This window comes from Salmo salar, chromosome ssa17 (assembly GCF_905237065.1).
Source record: "Salmo salar chromosome ssa17, Ssal_v3.1, whole genome shotgun sequence".
Taxonomy (NCBI): Eukaryota; Metazoa; Chordata; class Actinopteri; order Salmoniformes; family Salmonidae; genus Salmo; species Salmo salar.
The window spans coordinates 17063708-17074533 of NC_059458.1; the positions used below are offsets into that span (position 1 = coordinate 17063708).

The following is a 10826-nucleotide window of genomic DNA, read 5'->3' on the forward strand; positions in this document are numbered from 1 at the left end:
CTATTAGATTATTATTAAAACATCTGAGTTATAACTATAGATTCACTTTGCCAGTGGTAATAATCATATGCGTCTGTTTATAGAGACTGTATGAATACTTGCCCACACCGAGTTAATAGAAGGGACATGTTCTTTGCTCTTTTAGAAATGAAAGAATGCAAGAAAAAGTAACATGGTGATGGCGATAAATACAACATGTGGTACATACCTCAGTTTTCCGACAGGTGGCGTCTTGTGCATACTTCTCTCAGTGGTGCCTGAAACTCGGTGAATAAAGTGATCTAAAAACACATTTGTGAACATTTGGACACATGTATCACGTCTCCGTAATTTGTTCAAATTCCCGCCGTTGAAAAGTGAGGTTGAAATGTAATCTAATTTTAATATACCGTGTATTTCATTTCCAAATCGTTCTGGGATGGGAGCTGTGTCGTCACGTCAGACTCTCATTTGCATATTGCCCAGTATATCTCCTATGCTTGCGCAAGGGCGCGACACATTGCTGCAACGCAAAGCCTGGAGAAGTACAACTAGTCAATCAGTCCAACTTTGGTAAGCACTGATATTCGTATTAACTTTATGGTATTGCTTATACAAAAGTAGGATAACTAATATCTGCTGAAATGCTGCCAGAATAGTGTAACTAACCTGAATTTATCCTTGCGAGAACATTCTAACCTGTACCATGCCAAGGACAAAAGATGCGACTATAAAGATGTTCAGATGTATACCTATTTTTTTGTTGAAAGAAACATCTAACTAGTAAATAGAAACGAATGGATATGTGTTCTAATTGAGTTTCGCTGTGTAACACTAGCCATATCTATCCATATCCTTTGTTCAGATTATTTGTGGTGGTGATAGGCTACGGTCAATTGTCTAAATCATGCGTAATAACATTTGAAATGTGCCTTTAGATAGTATGTTGTGACACGTATAGTTATGAATGTGCCAATTTGAGGGAATTGGGGTACAATTTGGGAAGCCTATCTTCGAAGATAAAGCGGATCTGGGCGGTGGTTCTCCAGATTGCGCTGCCCAAGGGAGAGGCGAGTCTTAGACCATACACGTGGAATTAAAGTCTGATCAGCATTGAAGACAAATATTTTAAAAAATAAATAGATTTAATATACTGTATCTTTATACTTTAGCCGTTGATGTGAACGCATGGTTGGTTATGTGTGGCCAACCGCTTTTTCTCTTTTCGGCCGTTCTCAGCATGGGAACGCTTATTGTTATGTAAATGTACATTTTGGGGAATATTAGGCGCCATTCATTGTGGGGTGCGGTTTTGTGCCCCTGTCTGTGACATGGTCCCTGAATTGGGTAACGGGATGTGAGGCAAATTGCACCAGGCTCTGCTTGAGGCGAACAAAAGAATGCAGGCGCACCACTTACACGTTTTGGTCACGTCGCTAGTTGCGCACTTGAGGAAAAGCTATTGTGGCTGCAGTGCTGTCTGCGCATATTTTGAATTAAAAGAATGCTTCTCGTTTTGACAGACACTTCGCAATCATGTCTGACAAGCCAAATCTCGAGGAGGTCGCCAGCTTCGACAAGACCAAGCTGAAAAAGACCGAAACGCAGGAGAAGAATCCGCTGCCGACTAAAGAAAGTAAGGATACAGACATTTATACAATAGTCTGATATTATGATATGACACATGAATACTATATTTTAAAATGAGTTTTTGTTATTGAATAGACTTAACCCACTGGGCACACACCGGTTGAATCAACGTTGATTCCACATAATTTCAATGAAATTCCTTGAGCCAATGTGGAATAGAAGTTGCATTGACATCAGTGCCCAGTGGGATGCATCATAAGAAGGCTACTGTACTGTAGGCCTACTGGTACTGCTATAGAATATAATCCTACCTTTTCAACGCTAACATTTTGGGTCTAGGCTATGCTACAGAAGACATGATAGGCCTAGGCTAAGTGAAAGACCCATTTACGCCTCAAGGGTGTTGAGATTCTCATCACTGTTATTTTGTCTCTCTCTCTGTCCCCAGCCATTGAACAGGAGAAGCAGGCGTCATCGTGAAGACCATCCCTCCATCATGCACTGTACACCCCCTCCTCCTCCATTGCCTTCTTTTCACTCACTTCTTTTTAGCTGTATAACTTGTCAAGAAAAACCCCCACCAACAACACAAAGCTGCACTGCGATGGATGACCATCCATGTCCAGGCGCTGACCCCGCCCCTCCACCAATAGAGGAGCAGGCCCTAGCCAGGCCAGGAATGAGGAAGTACTACCAACCAACCAGGGGCGGTATGGTGGATGGGGCCCAAAGGTGTGGGGTGTGGTGTCCAAACATCGATACGGGGTAGAGAGGGCTACAGGATGGGGGCGTGGTATTGGATCTAGGAAGTTACATCCCTCGTTCGACATCCAATTTCCTGTGTGGCCTCTTGTCGACCTGGTAACACACGCCCCAACCATGTCCGGCTTTTTTTTCATTTCCTTTTCGGGGAAAATGCACAACCTTTTTTTGTTTTTACGCTGGTAATATGATTAACATACCCATCGGTTAATACAAGTTTTCTGTCAGATATTTTTTTATCGAACCAAGGATGAAAAAACAGAATCCATCTAGTCTTCGAAGATACTCGTGTGGATTTTATTTACATTGATGTTTTTAAAGCGTTATTGTACGTTGACCTTTTTTAGCGATGTGATTTGGGATAGCTTTTTGTGTTGCACCCTGTCTCTGAATTGTTTAATATTGTAAGGAAAAAAATATTATTACTGGAAATTAATTCCATGTGTTCTGCTTCGATCAAATTATTTGGAGTTTTCTAAAGTCCCAACGGTCATGTTAATCTGCCACATACCTTTACCAAGAATGGAAACAGTGAAATGTTGTAATAAAAAAGTGTTTCTATGAAGTGACTTGCGACATGCTTATTATCCATACATTTTTTAACATTGAGGGATGCATACTTGGTGGACCACCCACGTTCTGTATTTGTCAACTAAGGCCAATACTCTGGTCTGCCGATGGTAACCCACATTTCATACTCTACATGACCCTTGAACCTGCAAGGCGATGAGGCTGTTTGCACTGGGAAAATCCACTCAAAAACGGTAATATCTTTGGGTATTTAACACATTAGTCCACTGTTGATACAGTCCCACATTTCTTTGCATGTCAGCAGTCAAGTTTTCAACACGCAACATCATGATGATGTGGCAGGTGATACTTTGCTTCCTGAAAATCCTATATCTTGAAAACTGACATGCAAAACATTTTGGGACTGTATCAACAGGGGACTAGTTAATATTTTTTTAAAGAGAGATTTTGAGTAGATCTTTCCTTTTTAAAGTCGTATCCAGGACATTTCAATGAACAATGCAGTACTCTATTTCCAGAAAGATCCACGGGCACGTTGATGATTAAGGCCTTTTATCCCATATTTATTGGGGAATAAGATCTGACTCAGCATTGATTATCACACATTCAGTATCAGCTCAGGCACTGTAGGCACTTAGAGTTGAGTGAAAAAGGAGTGGGTGCATTCATATCTACTGTTATTCATGAAATACACATTGATTCATAGAGTATTTGTTTGTAAAGCCATGTGAACAAATGTACGGATGTACACATTTCAATGGCACAGTGTAGATATAAACTCTTGACAGAAGACTTTATCTCAAACGTTCAAAGAAATGAAGTAAGCGCATAATAAACATGAGTAAGATTCACCTCTGAATTAGGTTTTGTATGAGTTAGCAGTTCTTTGTCCTCGGTGTGGTCAATAGGGTGTTGCCTCTCTAAGTTGGGGATTTATTCAGCCCGACTCCCTTCAGCTTGAATTAGTGTTCACCTGCAAAGCCTAATGGTATTATCATGACATCAGACACTCCACTTCCTGGAAATGGACAGACCGATGACAAACATACTCACCTCCATCCGTACACAAGCCAGGGCTGTTTCACTTCACGTCCTTATCAATATAAAAAAGACAAGTTGCGGATTGGGCTTTTAATGATGACACTGCTCATACTGTATTTTGCGACAGCAATCAATTACGATGACTGAAAATAATGAAATCTTGAGACGAATACTGCAGTCTACTCTGTTGACATTTCTGTCCATCGGCCATGTGCTGGTGAAAAGACAAAAGAACACTGAGTACTGTATAAGGATTTCAATCCAGTTCTCATTCCAGCCTGCGGTGTCCAAAAAAGATGTACAAGACCTAACAGTAGGTTAATCACACGTCAGTGTAAGTGGATTGATGTTAAATCAGTTACTCTTAATAAGGCATTCATCTGCTGCCCGGGCTGGACAAGGCTGAGGACTCCTGAGACAGTCCGAGAGAGTAGGCCAGGGCCACAGCCTCATTCTCGCGCCTCACGCTGCTCACATGCACGGGCACCGTGACCTCCCTGGATTAACCCCATAACTAACTAACTCTCTCTCTCTCTCTCTCTCTCTCTCTCTCTGTGTGTGTGTCTCTCTCTCTCTGTGTGTCTCTGTCTCTATCTCTCTCTCTCTCTCTCTCTTGTTCGTAGTCAGCAACTGACAGACCGTATTGAAGGATGTTATTTACCAAGATGAATGTACTGTGTAATAATCTCTAAATAATATTAGCAATCCAATAGTGTGGTGACTCATATTTTATGTCTTAGTATGTGCATATGTGATATGCCTATGTGCATTTGGGCATGCATAATGAGGTGGGGGCGGGAAGAGGACAGGGCTGTACATTGGGTCAGATGTGTCACCGGGGTGTCTGAGGACCGAGGATGGGGCCGGGATGACCTACCCCGTAACCCATGGTAACTGCTGCATGGAACTGCTGCTGAGTCACTTCCTGGTTTATTACTCTGATGCTTGTCGTGGATGATTGCAGTGTCCTACCAAGCACTTTCCCTGGGTTTGCAGTCTAAATAGAAAAACCTTTATTGTTATTTCTACCCATCTTAAAGCCACAATCTGGACTTTGCGTTTCATTCCAATGGCAGTCAATGGGTAGGGTAGTCCTATATCATTCATTGAAATGATCATTGAACAGCAGGAAATATCCCATATTGTTCATTTAAGGAGTTGTGTGAGAAAGAAATACACAGACAAACATTTATGGCACCCATCTAGAATGAGCTCATTCCATCTCTTAAATTCATCCCTCTCTCCACTGTGGATTTTTAAATCTGTGACCGCCTCCATGGGTCCAGTTCCACAGAAGTCATCTATTGTTTGAAACTGGGCACAGATAGAGCGATGGCCATATTCATTGATGGATTGATAGAATGATTAATGGTCCCTGTACAATCATTCCTTCCCTGACTGCAGACATACCCTGCAGAGGTCAACGGGAGGCCGGTTAGCTCTTCACAGGCGGTTGCACAGGGTCAGTGCTCTTTAACGTCTGGGGCGCTGGGCACTAAATAGATAAATGAAGATGGGTTTGAGAGTGGGTGTCGATGCTCGGCAGCACAAGCGAACAGCACCGGCTGCTCTCAAGAGCAGTGTTGTTGTGTCATAGGTAGGCATAGCTACTTATTGGGGACTGTAGATGGTACGTAGGCTACGGAAGATGATTGTAGATGGTGTGCAATAAAATGTGTTCAACTATGCCATATCATTGTGAAACATTTGGCTGATTTGTGTTTACTAGTTTAAGACCATTGATATGCTCCATTGAGATAATGAAAAATAACAAACAATCTGTTTTCAATCTTCCAATGATTGTTCATGGATGCTTGATTTCTTTCTTCCCAAAGACAACACAAGACGTGTGTGGCAGGGACTCCAGACAATCACGGATTATAAAGGGAAAACCAGCCACGTCGCGGAGACCGATGCCTTGCACCCGGACGAGTTACACACCCGCTTCCGCTTCGAGGAAAACAACATTGAGCCGCCGAAGAGGGCCCTCGATGCTCACGAGGACTGTGTGCTCTTGTTCTCTGTGGCCGACGTAAGTCATTTAAGCGTGTTAACCCTCGCAGGGCTGACGGCCGAGACAGCATCCCAAGCTACGTCCTCAGAGCATGTGCAGACCAGCTGGCTGGAGTGTTTATGGACATATTCAATCTCTCCATATCCCAGTTTGTTGTCCCCACTCTATTGTTCCTGTACCCAAGAAAGCAAAGGCAACTAAACTAAATGACTGTTGCCCCGTAGCACTCACTTCTGTCATCATGAAGTGCTTTAAGAAGCTAGTTAAGGATCATATCACCTCCACCTTACCTGACACCCTAGACCCACTACAATTTGCATATCGCCCCAACAGATCCACGGATGAACTAATCGCCATTGCACTGCAAACTGCCCTATCCTACCTGGACAAGAGGAATACCTATGTAGTTCATCAATGTAGTTCATCAACTACAGCTAAGCCTTCAACACCATAGTGCCCTCCAAGCTCATCACTTATCTCAGGTCTCTGGGTCTGAACCCCTCCCTGTGCAACTGGGTCCTGGACTTCCTGACAGGAAGGTAGGCAACAACACTCCCACAGGGGTGAGTGCTCAGCCCCGTCCTGTACACCCTGTTCACCCAACTCAGTCATCAAGTTTTCTCACGACACAACAGTGGTAGGCCTGATTACCAACAACGATCAGACAGCCTACAGGGAAAAGGTGAGATCCCAGTGGAGAGGGTCAAAAGCTTCAAGTTCCTCAGCGTGCACATCACTGACAACCACACAGACAAGAGGCTGAAGAAATTTTGCTTGGCCCCTAAGACCCTCACAAACTTCTACTGATGCACCATTGAGAGCATCCTGTCGGGATGTATCACTGTCTGGTACGGCAATTGCACCATCCGCAACTGTAGGGCTCTCCAGGGGGTGGTGCGGTCATCCCAACGCATCACCGGAGGCATACTGCAGGGATCTGTCAGGAATCCCTGTCTTGCCAGGTGATAGGTATTCCCATAATGTGAGTTAACACCAAAAAATTGAGGCAGGATTGTACTATCCCTAATAATGCAGTTGGGAAATTGTGGCTTTACTCTTGTCAGCATTTATTACCCTTGTTGCTTTGCTACTTGAAACGATCTCTTATCAATCTCTCATCTGTCACCGTGTCATTGGTTGTCTGTGTCTTCCTCATCAAATTTCATGTAATTTCTAAAACCATGTCCTGTCCTTAAGCAGGAGCCATGACCGACATCTTCATCTCTGCAATCAGTTGTATCTTGGCTTGGCTCTGAGATCATAGATAAGAGATATTTTCTGTTTTCTCTGCCCTGCCCCAAGAAAGAAAGGCGTGTCAATGCTTGTCTCTGCAGAATAAGTCGGGGAGAAATGGGTCTGCCCTCGTATCTATGCGCTGTGTGTGCAGGAGAAAAGGGTGTAGCACTACATAGTTGGCTAAAGTAAAGAGATTGCTGCCAAACTGTGGACAGCACTCCTGTAGTCTACACCCTACTCTATTAGACTAGCCTCAGTAGACTGGAGATCAATGATGGCTAGTGGTGTTGACTGTTCTCCATTCCATGTCTGTACTGTAATGCATTAGCCGAAGTTGAGGGGAAATCGATGGGCACTGCTTGGACAGCGCGGCTAAGCACAGCATCAGTCCACCCATTGCAGATCGACTCAGGGTGGTTTGATGAAGTGGCTAGCTGCTGCTGCTGACAGTAGTTATCGACTCAAAGATGTTGACCCCCCCCCCAATGTCTGTCTGTCCTTCTATATCAGTATGTCTGTGCCTCTGCATGTAAACGTGTGTATCTGATCCAGTCTGATGTTCTGCAGTCACCTATAGCAGCATCTACCTGCCTGCGTTGTTCCTCCACTCCTCGTTAAGAGGAGGGAGGTGTGAACATGGACAATCTCTCTTTATAACTGCAGTGAGTGACAGCGATGGCATTTCCACAGAGCAGGAAACTCTGCTCGACACGCTAAAAACAAGTGTGTGCCTGTGTGCGCCCCCATGCATGCGTGTGTCTGTTAATGCATCAAACCACAGAGATATCTGAGCCATTTTTCAACTTCTTCTCCCTCTGAGACAATGCAGCTCTCTTCACTTTCAGATTTGGCTCTGTCTCTGTGAGACTGTGTGTCTGGTGTTGGGTTTGCAGTGAGACTGGGGGAGTCACAGTATTAATGATGATGTCACAGTAGGGCCTGAGAAGGATAGAGAGAGAGAGCTCTGGTTAATTACCAGCCCTCGTGTCATGTCTACCTTTGGGTTATGCATTAATCAAAGCAACATTGTATACAGTGGCTTCAGAAAGTATTCAAACCCCTTGACTTTTTGTAAATGCTGTTGTGTTACAGCCTGCATTTCAAATGGTTTAAATTTAGATGTTGTGTCACTGGCCTATACACAATACCCTAAATGGTCAAAGTGGAATTCTGTTTTTTGAAATGTTTACAAATTAATAAAAAATTAAAACCTGAAATGTCTTGAGTCAATAAGTATTCAACCCCTTTGTTAAAGCAAGCCTAAATAAGTTCAGGAGTTAAAAAAAGTCTAACAAGTCACATAATACTTTGCATGGACTCCCTCTGTGTGCAATAGTGTTGAACATGATTTTTTAATGACTACCTCGTCTATGTACCCCACACATACAATTATCTGTAAGAACATTCAGTCGAGCAGTGAATTTCAAACACAGATACAACCACAAAGACCAGGGAGGTTTTCCAGTGCCTCGCAAATAATTGCACCTATTGGTAGATGGTTAAAAAAAGAAAGCTGACATTGAATATCCCTTTGAACATGGTGAAGTTATTAATTACACTTTGGATGGTGTATCAATACACCCAGTCACTACAAAGATACAAGTGTCCTTCCTAACTCAGTTGCCAGAGAGGAAGGAAACCGCTCTGGGATTTCACCATTAGGCCAATGGTGACTTTAAAACAGTTACAGAGTTTAGTGGCGGTCATAGGAGAAAACTGAGGATGGATCAACAACATTGTAGTTACTCCACAATACTAACCTAAATGACAGAGTGTAAAGAAGGAAGCCTGTACAGAATAAAAATATTCCAAAACATGCATCCTGTATGAGGCAGTAAAGTAAAACTGCAAAAAATGTGGCAAAGAAATGAATGTTATGTCCTGAATGCAAAGTGTTATGTTTGGAGCAAATCCAACACAACACAGCACTGAGTACCACTCTTCATATTTTCAAGCATGGTGGTGGCTGCATCATGTTATGGGTATGCTTGTCATCGGCAAGGACTAGGGAGTTATTTAGGATAAAAATAAACTTAATAGAGCTAAGCACAGGCAAAATCCTAGAGTTAAACCTGGTTCAGTCTGCTTTCCACCAGACACTGGGAGATTAATTAATCTTTCAGTAGGACAATAACCTAAAACACAAGGCCAAATATACACTGGAGTTGCTTACCAAGACGATATTGAATCTTCCTGTGGCATAGTTACAGTTTTGACTTAAATTGCTTCAAAATCTTTGGCAAGACTTGACAATGGCTGTCTAGCAAGGATCAACAACAAACTTGACAGAGCTTTAAGAATCACAATCCAGGTGTGCAAAGCTCTTAGAGACTTACCCAGAAAGACTCACAGCTGTAATCACTGCCAAAGGTGTTTCTAACATGTATTGACTCGGGGTTGTAAATACTTATGTAAATAAGATATTTCTGTATTTCATTTTCAATACATTTGCTAAATTTTCTAAAAACATGTTTTCACTTTGGGATGTTGTGTGTAGATGGCTGAGAAAAAAATATATTGAATCTATTTTGAATTCAGGCTGTATCACAATGTGGATTAAGTCAAGGGGTATGAATGCTTTCTGAAGTGAAGTTGATATATGCCTTAGTTAACATATAACAGTGGATAAAGTCTCATGTGATTGCTTAACGCACAAACTATTTCCAGAATATCTCTTGGCAATCGGATTGACACAGTGTGGAGATCCTCAACAACTAATCATTGGGATAATAATAAAATGAGCAGAATGATCATGCTGGTTTGGGAATATGTGAAGGACTAGCTGAGTGGAACTGGAACGTTCAATGTGGTATATTTCCAATGGATAAAACTGGGCCTTGTTTCCATTGTATGAGTGCATGTGTGTCTGTTTGTGCACATGAACATGTGGTGTGTGTTTTGTCTGTGACGGCAAATATTGTGCCAACTCATTGTAGCATTGCTCACCTCAAATGCTACCGTGTCCTTGTGTGAGCATGAGCCCATAGTGCTAACTGGTGATTCAATCTTACAGGATACTCAGTCACTGTTTGTGTGATTTATAACACAAACTATCTGCCACAAAATGCTAATGTGTTCCCTTAGAACACTCTTCCTGAATTAGGAATAAGCATTAGGCATCAATCCGCCTGAATCTGCTGTTTGGGCCCGTGTGCTATTTCTTATCCCGTAAAGCTACAGTCTGGGATTTGTTGTATAGCAGAATAGCGAACCACTTGTTTTGGTTGAACAGATTCCCAGATCCCAGACCGTAGCTTTAACTAAAGCAGTGGAACCCAGGAGTGAATGTGATGTTACATCGTTGGCCCAAACATTGCTCAATGATATGTGTTCATGTTGATCTCCATCTAGGTCGAATATGTTTCAGCCTGGTTCTGTCTGCTGCCTCTGGAGATGGTCAATAGTGAAGCGATGACGTATAGGGACGCATAAAACGTTCTTTTTTGGGGGAGGGGCTCCTTTTCGATGCATCATCTCTTGCCAGAGCCCTTGAGCCAAAAGGTTGATAGCTTTCTCATTCGCGCGTCAAGTCTGACGTTATCATTCTCAGCATCTTATTTCATTGACTAAGACATAAAAAAATAGACTTGTGTGGGCTGTTTCGGATGACACAAGTGTTGAAAGACATGTATTGTACAGTATATTATCGGTCTCCTGAAATGTATACATACAA

General features: G+C 42.6%; 1 long non-coding RNA gene across 1 annotated transcript; it reads left to right on the forward strand.

The window, feature by feature from the left end:
- Positions 1-366: 366 nt before the first annotated feature.
- LOC106575284 (uncharacterized) lies at positions 367-2896 on the forward strand. The gene is made up of 3 exons (XR_001321721.2): positions 367-552; positions 1503-1615; positions 2018-2896. It is a non-coding gene; the product is annotated as an uncharacterized lncRNA (long non-coding RNA).
- The last annotated feature ends 7930 nt before the right edge of the window (positions 2897-10826 follow it).